We start from the raw sequence: 11,658 nt of genomic DNA, 5'->3' as shown, positions 1-11,658 counted from the left end.
ATCAAGCTTCAAACATCCCATATTATGGTTCAGAAGTTGGAAAGACCTGGGGTTGGTAGGTGTGTCACATCTTGTGTATCAAGTCAGTGTGGACTGAAATACTGTTTAAATAAACATAACCATAAAAGATTTCACTGATGCTTTAGTTGCGATAAGGGTAAACTGAATAGCAAAATTGTTTATGTTGGTGGCAGTAAAACAGTATGTAAAAGGCAATGTAGGTCTGAGCCAGTTTCACAAAATTATGCTTTGTTATCCACTAATCCAGTATCTGCGGGCAGGTGAAAAAAAAAGTATGGGATATAGTGCACCTGATTCCCCAAACACTGAAGAGCTCATTTCATGCTACAGTATGTAACCTGATCCACACGGATTTCCATAAAATGTAATGCACAAGTCATCCACTGTGTTTATATAATTTCACTTCAACAGTTCTTCTTGCCGTAATTCTCTGACATAGCCTATGACACATGCACACATAAACATGCACTTACCAGATAGAGACTATCAGCGTGGAAAACGCCTAATTACAGTCTGCCATCCACTGACCTGATCATCATACGGAGTGCATCTATCAAATGTGCATCAGTCACTTTTTAAATGAGTTAAACTGACTGAATTTTAAGGATTATAGGGAAGAAACAAGCTCTCATTTTAATTGCCGTCTGAAGTGTTGGGATTTTAGTGCCTGAGAGCTCATCAACATTTAAGCAATAGCACACGAGAGGGAGCATGTTGTCGCTCTATATCAGCACTGCTGTGATTCGGTCGTAGGCACGAGGCCGCAGGCCGAGTGCCGAAGAGAAACACAGCAGTGCTGATATAGAGCGACAACATTGCGACCTCGAGTGTGCTATTGCTTTTATACAGCAGTTTTACATCTGAAATTCACAAGTTAACTTTAAAATGTGATCTTTAATCATTTAAGAATGTATTTGCTTCCGCCAACACAAATAGTTCGACAACAGCAATCAGAGCGGAGCGCGTTGCTAAGCAACAACTTTACGCGAGTGAACTCGTCTTGCTTTGTTTACTCTGGTCACATTAACCACGGCGGCCCGATGTCCCGTAAAAATCACCAAAGAAACGGAACGGCGGTCTAGTTGGTAATAAGGTCCGCTGCCCAATCCAAACCCCCACGCTTAATTTCCCAGAGTTTATGAGTGTATTTCGGCCCGGGGGAAGTAACGTTATACAATGAGGTGGGCAAGCTAGGCTAATATGCTGCGCTCGTATTATTCAGCAGCCTGAGTTTATCTCCACACACTATTGCTGTCTTCAGTAACGTGAGTGTGAGCGACTACCGCACACTGTCTCTGTCTGTGTGTGGCAGCGATGCCCTCTCACAGGGGAGAGACTCGCCACAGTCAACCTGAGTCACACACACACAGATAACACACAAGTGAAGCTCCGGCTCATCAGTGAGCCGCGGAGTGATTTTGACAGTTGGTCTACAGTTTGGTGAACAGTCCCGAGTGATGTTGTTGGCTAATATCAGCACTCCTTCAGAACGCTCAGAAGGTCTCTCGTCCAATCAAATCACTCGCTCAGAACCAACTGCTGTATAATCTCCTATAAAAATGTAGCGCATTTTTCTGCAATTAATTGAAAGAGTGGAGCAAGGGGGAAAGGGAGAGGGGATGGAGCAGCAGGCTGACAAGAGTTTCAACCTAAACTGAACTTTATGACCTCCATGAAGGAATGATTTATTGCAGGGCGGTTGTATTAAGCTTGTACTAGATTTTGTACGATCCCCCCATTATATTCCCTTATATTGTACTGTATATCACCCAGCTCTGCAGCTCCATAGAGCTGTTATGAAGTGTTTCAACTTGACTATTTTGATTTGATCTAACCATTTACAAATCTGTTGTTTCCAGGCACAAGCAAGCAAATCCAGCAGCAGAAGGGCTCTGAAAACCAACTGCTTAGCAACAAACACTAGACAAAGTTAGCAACTAGCTAGCTGGTGAACATACTGGAGCATAACAGGCTAAAACGACCAATTGTTGTAGACCAATTAGCAACAGAGATAAAAGGAGAGTGGATAGTGGACTCAGAAACAACACTCCCAAAGAATACTTATGCTGGTATGTTAACTATTTCTGTTTTGATGATAAATCAGGAGGGCTAGCTCAAGATGTATAAATAGCACCCAGGAATGGTGCACCTATAAGAGTGCAAGGAATGAGGTGGCGGAGACGTAGCTTTCTTTTAGGCTATATTCCTTTTGCCGGATTTATTCAAATCCTCTGTACTGTCTTGCAGTTTTCTATAAAACAATAAAATAAAACACCATTAATTTACAAAGCATAATAAATAAATAACTATTGGCTAAACATACAGTATAGCAGGCTGATATAACTAAACATTCATTATACAGGAAAAGGTCATACACAAAATATACTCGGATAAGATAAACAGACTCTACATAACATGGCCGCGCCAAAGAGCAGACATGCGGCCAAGCAGCTACACTGCATGTGCAGGACATCTCCCTCTCACGTGATAAGCCAACTGCCATAGCAACCACACGACGCTGATTAACTTAGCTTAATAACAACGTCAAACTTGCACATACACATTATTAACACTCACAATAAAGGAACAAGGTAACAGGCACTTACATTTCACGAACTCAATACAGGGGGATTAAACAAATAAAGCAGGTAAAAGAGAGACGATGAGCCACTTGCTGGTTGCGCTCGCATCAATCACTCTCTCGGACTAACTGGCCGAAAACGAAACTTAACTTCTACACTACAGACTAGGAGCAACTGCTCTTAAAGCGACAGTAACCACCAGTCTCAGACCCTTTTATACAGCCGCCCCCAAATGTGCAAGGAACATTTGCATCAAATAAAAGGGCTTAACAGTCAGGTTCAGGGGGGCGGGGGATGAAGGTCGTCCTCCCCAGATGGGAGAGCTGGCAACATCACCAACCGGGCAACCGGTCGAGTGTACACCTGTCCTTTAATGTTCACATCAGCTGACCGGATGAATCCATCGTCGCTGCGGTGAATCCTGGTAACTCGTCCGATGGGCCACAGGGCCCGAGGCAGCTGAGGCTCCACCAACATGACGACTGCCTTATCCAGGAGGTCAGGGGGCGAAGAGTGCCACTTCTGTCTGGTCTGCAAGCTAGGTAAGTATTCCCTGATGAATCTAGACCAGAATTGGTCTGCGAGAATCTGCGAATGCCTCCAGCGTTTGCGGCTCAGGATCTCGGTCTCTGGGTAGACCACTTGGGGAAGCGATCCGTCCGGCCGCCCCATCAGCAGACAGTTTGGTGTTAAAGGGTCAATATCTGCCATGTCAGCAGACACGTAGCCTAACGGCTTCGTATTGAGGATGGCTTCAACTTCCAGGAGCACTGTGAGGAGGACTTCTTCCGGGAGAGTTTGGGCCCCCACACTGGTGTAGAGTGCAGCCTTGACGGAGCGGACTTCTCTCTCCCACGCTCCGCCAAAGTGTGGGGCTGCCGGGGGGTTGAACCGGAACTTAATCCGTTGGCGGGCGAGTCGATCCTGTAAGGTAGGAACCATGCTTGCATATGCCTCTCGAAGTTCCCGTTCCCCTCCTTTAAAGTTGGTCCCATTGTCGGACCACAACTCCGCAGGGGTTCCTCTTCTGGCGATGAACCGCCTCAGAGCCATCAGGTAGGCATCCGTATCCATACTGTTGAGGAGATCTAAGTGGACAGCCCTTGTTGTTAGACACTTAAATATGATCCCCCAACGTTTCTCATGACGTCTTCCCACCTTCACCAACATGGGACCAAAACAATCCACACCAGTAGAGTGGAAGGCAGGTTTGTGTAGTCTGAGACGGGCAGCAGGAAGATCAGCCATTTTGGGAATGGAAGGCCGCGCTCTCCAGCGTCGACATTCTGCACAGGTACTCTGGTGTCTGCGAATAGCCTCCCGTCCACGGATTATCCAGAATGACCTACGCAACTCGGCAAAGACCCGCTCAGGGCCAGGATGGTGCAGGTCATCATCGTACTTCCGGATGAGCAGACGTGTAGTTGGGTGAGAGGAATCCAAGACAACAGGGTGCAATGTTGAGTCCTCTTGGCCTTCCAGGCGTCGGAGCCGGCCGCCCACTCGAATGAGGTCCTTTGACTTGTCCATCTCAGGGGCCAGAGTAAGTAATCGGCTTCTCGATAAAACAGGTTTCCCTGACGCCAGAAGCTTGTAGTCTTCAGGAAAGGACTGTTGTTGGGCTCGCCGGAGAACAATCATCTCTGCGCAGCGATACTGATCAGCATTGGGCGGAGAACTGCCAGGGGTCTGCCCATGGAGTTCTTGAGCAGTAGCGTCCAAGAGCTCCTGCCAGGTGTTGTACTCCTTATCCTCAAGGCTGGTAGGGGAGGTGACTGTTACACCACAGAAGACAACTTTCCGGAGCTCTGTTTTGTCCTCGGAAGATTCTGTGATGAGGGTCTCTGGCCAGGTGTCTGGACCCTGGAGAAGGAAGGGAGGTCCCTGGGACCATCGGTTTGCCTCTATAAGGGATTCTAGGGTCTTTCCTCTTGTTAAATCATCCGCAGGGTTATTCGCTGAGTCGACATAACGCCAGGTGCACTTCTCCGTCAACTCCTGTATCTCGGCTACTCTAGCTCCCACGAAGACCTTGTAGCGGCAAGACTGAGAGTGTAGCCAGGTGAGAACGGTAGTGGAATCTGACCACAATACAATGCGATCCAGGGTCAAGGTAAGTTCCTTCTCAAGGACTTGAGCCAGCCGCGCCGCCACCAGAGCTGCACAAAGTTCCAGGCGTGGGATAGAATGCAGGCGTTTCGGGGCCACTCTTGAACGAGCGAAGATGAAGGAGAGGTGGATCTGACCTTCATCATCCTCGGTCCTCAGGTAGGCTACAGCTCCATAAGCTTGCTCGGATGCATCTGCAAAGATGTGACCCTCACGAGTAGCACCCTCAAGTTTAGCACCTGTAGGCACGTATGGACGTGGGAAAGTAAGGCGAGGTAGAGACTCCAGCTCGGACTCCCATGTGGACCAGGCTTGCAGGAGTTCTGAAGGTAGATTGGGCTCATCCCAACCACGTTGCTTGTCCCACAGCTGCCGAATGATGAGCTTTGCTCGGGTGGAGAAGGGTAACAGGTAACCCAAGGGGTCGTACTGAGAAGCTACGACTCTGTATATGTTCCTCAGAGTTAGGGTCTCGTAGGTCACCGGTCGGTGTTTGTAGCCAAATGAGTCTGTTGCCCAATTCCAGCTGAGGCCAAGTGTTGACTCGAAAGGGTTGGACTTATCCTGTGCGAGCCATAGGTCCAGGCTCTCTGACCTGGCTTCATGAGGTAAGTGACTCAGTACGCTTGGATCATTGCAAGCCCATTGCCGCAGCTCAAAGCCTGCCGAAGCCAGAAGATCTCTGAGCTGATCCACCAGCAACTTCGCTTCACCCAGTGTACGCACGCTTTGCAGGCAGTTATCAACATAGAAGCACTTCTCCACCGAGAATCTCAGGTCGTCGTCTGGCTGGCTGTGGTCGACGACGTGGTGCTGTAGAGCGTACGTAGCACAGCACGGGCTGCAGGTTGTGCCGAAAGGCAGGACTTGCCACTCGAAGGTTTTGGGAGGTTCATCCACCTTCAGGTCACGCCACAGGAACCTTAACAGGGAGCAGTCATCAGGGAGAAGGCGTACCTGATGGAACATCCCCTTGATGTCTCCACTAACTGCAATAGGATGTTCACGAAATCTCAACAGGACTCCCAACAAGGAGGCGCCGAGGGTAGGGCCAGGTAGCAGGTACTGGTTCAGGGTCTGCCCGAGGTATTGATGAGAGCAGTTAAACACAAGGCGATTCTTTCCATTGTGGCTGACGAGGTGATGGGGTATGTACCAACATTCTTTAGGGGGGGTCTCCTGAGTCACTTCCCGCACTGCACCTGAATTAGTAAGCTTCTGCATCTCAGCTTTGTAGGCGTCCGCTTGCTTGGGGTTCCTTTGGAGACGCCTCTCAGTGCTGCGTAGCATGGCCATAACTGACTCCTTAGGTGCGTGCAGCAGTGGCATGTTCGCATGACGTAGCAATGGTGTAGCATACCTGAAGGTTCCATCTACCTCGGTACGAACGGTCTTGGCTTCAAGCAGTGCTACAGCCTGCTGATCCTGCTTTGATCGAGTGACCTCTCTCTCAGGGCGGTAAGGGACAGTATCTGCTTGCCAAAGCCTTTCAACGTGCTTGTATAGCTCATCTGTTGGTGGGGAAGATGAGGTAAACAGACACTGCACAGAATGGGCTGGCCGCCCCATGCATTGGACGGGGCCTTGGAGGGTCCACCCAAGCCTGGTGTGGACTGCGGCTGGGCCACCAGGTGGGCCGAGCCTGACTGGCTCAACAGGTGTTATGAGATGGGGCTGATCGGAGCCGATAAGGAGTGATGGCTTGGCTCCCTTCAATGCAGGTATGGGAATGCCACGTAGGTGTTGGAACTTCCTTTGAAGGCGGTCCACCGGGTAGGTATGTTGCGCCAAGCTGAGGCGACTAGCTGTGAATGCACCATCGATGATATAGCTAGTTTGAGGGTTAGCAGCTGAGGTGACACGGAAGGACACAGTGTGTCCATGGAGCACCTGGACATCCTGACGGACTGTGCGCAGTGGAAGATCTTCTGGAAGGCCCTTCATGCCAAGGGACCTAGCTGCTCCCGGTAGTAGCATGGTTCTCTCTGATCCATCGTCAAGGATTGCAAAGGTGTCTAATGTGCGCTCTCCATACTGTACAAGCACTGGCACAACCTTTAGCATGACCCGATTCCCAGCTCCATGTCGGTCAAGGTAGAGGGCGTCAGAGGCAGAGTTGGTTAGGCAGCTCTCTTCCCTAGCTGCATTACTGCTTTCTGCTCGAGCGTTTACCTCATGGAGAGCCAGCAGGTGTATTCCCTGACAGAGGTTACAGGGTTTCTTCAATGTGCACTGGGCTGCTTGGTGCTTTCGTGCACAGCGCCAGCACCGTTTATTGGTGATGATCCACCCTTTGAGCTGGTCTTTGGAGAGCTTGGCCATCTCACTACACTGACTGAGGTAATGCTCCGTGCTCTCGCAGTAGGCACAGTAAGCTTTACTCTTGGATGTATTCGTCGCCAGACTCTGGGAGGCAGCTCCTGAAGGCTCTCCAGCACCATGCAGGACTGTGACTGTTTGTTTCCCAGAACGACCATCAGTCCTCACGTTCTGCCTTTCTTTACTGCTTCTTGCAGTAGTTTGACTGTCGAAACCTTGACACCAAGACTCATAGCGGAGCCACTCTGACAACTCATATAGAGTGTGGGAAGCTCCAGGCTGCTTAAACTGATGTCGGCGGAAGTCAGCGCGCTGTTCTGGGGGGAGCTTGATCAGCAGTCGAGCTACATGTGAACCACAGTTCAGTTCAACTTCCCCTTCAGGTCCCAGGGTCTGCAGCAGGCCCACCAACGACTGTATTTGGAGGGAGAACCTCTGGAAAGCTGCAGCGTCTCCACGCTTCACTTCAGGGGCTTCCAGGACTCTTGCTATCTTCTTTAAAGCAAGCTGATGAGGCTGACCAAACTTATCGTGGAGGGCCGCCATAGTGTGAGTATAGGGGGTCGGTGAGTTTAAGTAGGCATCAGCTATGAGCTGGGCTTCTTCCAACTTCAGATGGTCCACAAGTATCTGATACTTGAAGAGCTCTGTAGCGTTAGGTGGGAGTAGGTTCTCTAGAGCTATGCGAAGCCTCGCAAACTCACTGGGGTCAGGGTGCAGGAACTTGGGGATGGTTGGTTTGGGGCCTCTATACACTTGTTCGGAAACAGGAGGATGTATAGGGTTCTGTGGCGGCATTCCAGGCATGGCTCCAGTGGGTGCTAAAGGGGTCGAAGCTGCTACAGGCGCTGGGCGCGTCAAGCCTCCGTAGGCTGGAGTAGGGTGTGAGAGTGGTCGAGGGGGTCGCCATGAGGGGTAGGATGGGATCCCCGTACCAGGGGGTGGGTACAGGTGCTGGGGTTGCTGCAGCATCGGCGGTGGTGGCAGATATGCAGCCTCTGTAGGGACGTAGTAGGGTTGGCTACTAGTATGCCTTTCCAACTTAAGGTTACGGACGGCACTTTGCAGGTCCTCTTCAGGTTCGGGCCATGGTGGAGGATCAGGCCAATCTTCTTCTGGTTCTGTCTTAACAGGGTAACTCCTCGAGACTGCAGCGTTAGCTTGTAGAGGGTTATGTGGGGTGTGTTTTGAGGCAGGGCTGGCAGCTTGACTCATATCTGCTTTCAATGAGCGGGCTACCTCAATTAGCTCTTTGATTTCACTCCGTGCCTCATCAAGGGCCTTCAGTCCGGAGTGGAAGACCTGTTGTGACTGCATTAGCTTAGCATTCTCCTCTTGAATGGCTCTGATTTCTGTTTGGTAGCGTGAATCCTGGCACGGAATCACCTGGTATGAGGGGGCATGATTAGGTAGGAAAGCACTGTCGCGATCTCTCCATTGGCGGCGTTCTGGGGCTAGCTGAGGGATCTCTTGGTGAGCAGCATTCCCATGAAAGCTACCAGAGGGAGTCTGGTGTGACTGGAAGGGGGTCATCTGGACTGGATCCTCCCGTGGAATAGGCACCCTCTTCTCCATAGTAGAAGTTGGCTGGACCCATCGGTCTCTATAATGGGCTCCCTCATAGTCCATCTCGTAGTCTCCAAATCTGTCAGGTCGACGGATTTGCCGCCGAGGCCTCACAGCAGGGTACATCTCTTCATCTAACTCCATCTTGAATGCTATTATCCGGCTCGAAGGACCAAATGTTTTGATGATAAATCAGGAGGGCTAGCTCAAGATGTATAAATAGCACCCAGGAATGGTGCACCTATAAGAGTGCAAGGAATGAGGTGGCGGAGACGTAGCTTTCTTTTAGGCTATATTCCTTTTGCCGGATTTATTCAAATCCTCTGTACTGTCTTGCAGTTTTCTATAAAACAATAAAATAAAACACCATTAATTTACAAAGCATAATAAATAAATAACTATTGGCTAAACATACAGTATAGCAGGCTGATATAACTAAACATTCATTATACAGGAAAAGGTCATACACAAAATATACTCGGATAAGATAAACAGACTCTACATAACATGGCCGCGCCAAAGAGCAGACATGCGGCCAAGCAGCTACACTGCATGTGCAGGACATCTCCCTCTCACGTGATAAGCCAACTGCCATAGCAACCACACGACGCTGATTAACTTAGCTTAATAACAACGTCAAACTTGCACATACACATTATTAACACTCACAATAAAGGAACAAGGTAACAGGCACTTACATTTCACGAACTCAATACAGGGGGATTAAACAAATAAAGCAGGTAAAAGAGAGACGATGAGCCACTTGCTGGTTGCGCTCGCATCAATCACTCTCTCGGACTAACTGGCCGAAAACGAAACTTAACTTCTACACTACAGACTAGGAGCAACTGCTCTTAAAGCGACAGTAACCACCAGTCTCAGACCCTTTTATACAATTTCAATAAACTGTATATGTCTATGTTGCCGTCACAACTTGTTTCTCTGTCCTGACATGGCCAAATAATATCTTGTTTCAAGGAACAGTTTTCAGGTGCTTTTCACGATTTGTCCTAGAGTGAGATGAGAATATAGATTCCACTCATGTTTTTTACATTTTCGTTAATGCAGTTTTTTTTTTAAAGAAGGAGCTCGTTAATCAATGAGCTTTAAAGATGTAGGTTAGTAACTCTTTGTTGCCAGACTACAGAAGGGTTTAGTTTGGGAAGTTCAGCCTACAGGAATCTCTGGCAGCTCATGAAAAGCCCACGAAAAAAAGGACCAAATGATATGTCTAGCAACCGATAGTAATTGGTGTCACAAAGTAATGAAGCAAAGTTCAAAAAGACAAAAGGAAAATCTGTGCTTCCATCTTGCTTTCCAGCCTTCGTTTTCCCTGACTGACCTACTGCCTGCCAAGCCCCTTATTGGATTGGTTTCCCTGATCTGTATGTCTAGCTGCGTGTCACACTTGCCTGTTTTTTATTTATTTAATGTTTTTATACCAAAGTCACAAAGTCAGATTGGCCTGTCAGTCGCAACCAGTGGCGTTTTCTCCCGGAGGCCAAGGGAAGCCAGGCTTCCCTGTTTTTTAGGCTGTAGTTGTCATCCAATAAAAACATTTGTATTAACAGTTTCGGTAATTATTTGGTGCTGTGTTGCTGTCATTTCTTCCCCATTTTTCTCCTCTCATTGAGCATTTCACAGTGCGCGAAACAGCGCCCCTTTACATTTAGATTCTGAAGACGCGGCGAAACACAATACTGCACACTGTATGTCCGCGAGGAAGCCAGCCCGAGCTGGCATCCCTTGGTGAAAAAAAGAAAGAAGGATTGACCAATCAGGTGAGGCTATTGTCTTGACACTGCCCTCCTGTGATTGGTCAGGAGGGTGTCATGGCCACTCGGCCCTTGGCTTCACACCAATCAAATCAAAGCATCATTATCAACGTCACTGAAATTTAACAACAATAACAATAGCGGGAGATTAGCATGTTTGCATTGTTATCATATTAGCAAGAACAGTTATGGTTATGGAGGGTGGAGATTTTGAGTATTTAGTAAAAAATTATTTTACCAAACTGCCAATTGAGGAGCCATTAAAAATCAAATCTGACGGAAGGCCAATGCGTGTGGAGAGAAAGAAAGTTTATCGCACTCTCAGGGAGGAGAACTATGTCCGCACCAAGTGGCTAGCTGGTAGCGGCAATCTTCAGCTAATGGCCTTCCTCTACAACTAGTGAGTAAAATACACACCTTCTCCCGGCGCGGGTTAACTGTTCCCTTTACTGTCCGTTTAGCTATATGTTATTGTAGTGGCACTCCGTCTCATTGTTCCTTCTGTGTACCACTTGTTGGAGTTAACTCACAGTGTTTGCAACGCGAGCGAAAAGACGAGACAATGTTCCTTCGTTTTAAAATGTTTACTTGAAAGTCTTCAAAATAAAATACATATCTTCACATGGTAAAATGCACGGTCTAACGCACGGTCAAAAAACTGTGTAGCTTCCATCAAAGTCAAACTCCAAACTGAATTACGTTACAGCAGTTAACGTTATAACTACACAGTGATGTCATCACGTACAAATCCAAAAACATAGAAAATAACTTATTTAACATATTACAATAAATTATGCATTTTAACAGCTTTAACATATTATGAATTAACATGAAATTACTGTTAGCAATTTTTAACCATTTTAAACTAAATATTTATAATAAATCAATTACTGGCATATTGGCTCTTACAGTTATGTTTTGTGTTATTTTATTGCTAATTGTGCCTTGATTAAGTTGCATTGGTATCCACTGAAGTTGTTCTGGGTTGTCTTAAGTAGTGTTGTATAATGAACATTTGGCCTAGTTCTTAAACGAAAAGGATGTATAGAAAGTATGTGTGTATGTCAAGCACATGATTGTGTGAGTCGTGTCTCACGTGAACGTGAAACTTAAAATAGCCTATAAAACGTCCCCTAATTATATTGTGAATGAATTCAAATCTGTATTGGGCATTAAGCGGCTAGTTGTGCATTCCGGTTGGGGTGGGGGGTGTTGTGGTCACAGCAGCCCGCTGTGTTTTCCTCGTCTGTATCTGCCACTCCCCCTGTCTGTCTCACTTCACACCT

The sequence above is a fragment of the Ammodytes marinus genome (assembly GCF_949987685.1).
Source record: "Ammodytes marinus genome assembly, chromosome: 20".
NCBI lineage: Eukaryota > Metazoa > Chordata > Actinopteri > Uranoscopiformes > Ammodytidae > Ammodytes > Ammodytes marinus.
This window is presented reverse-complemented; position numbering follows the sequence as displayed.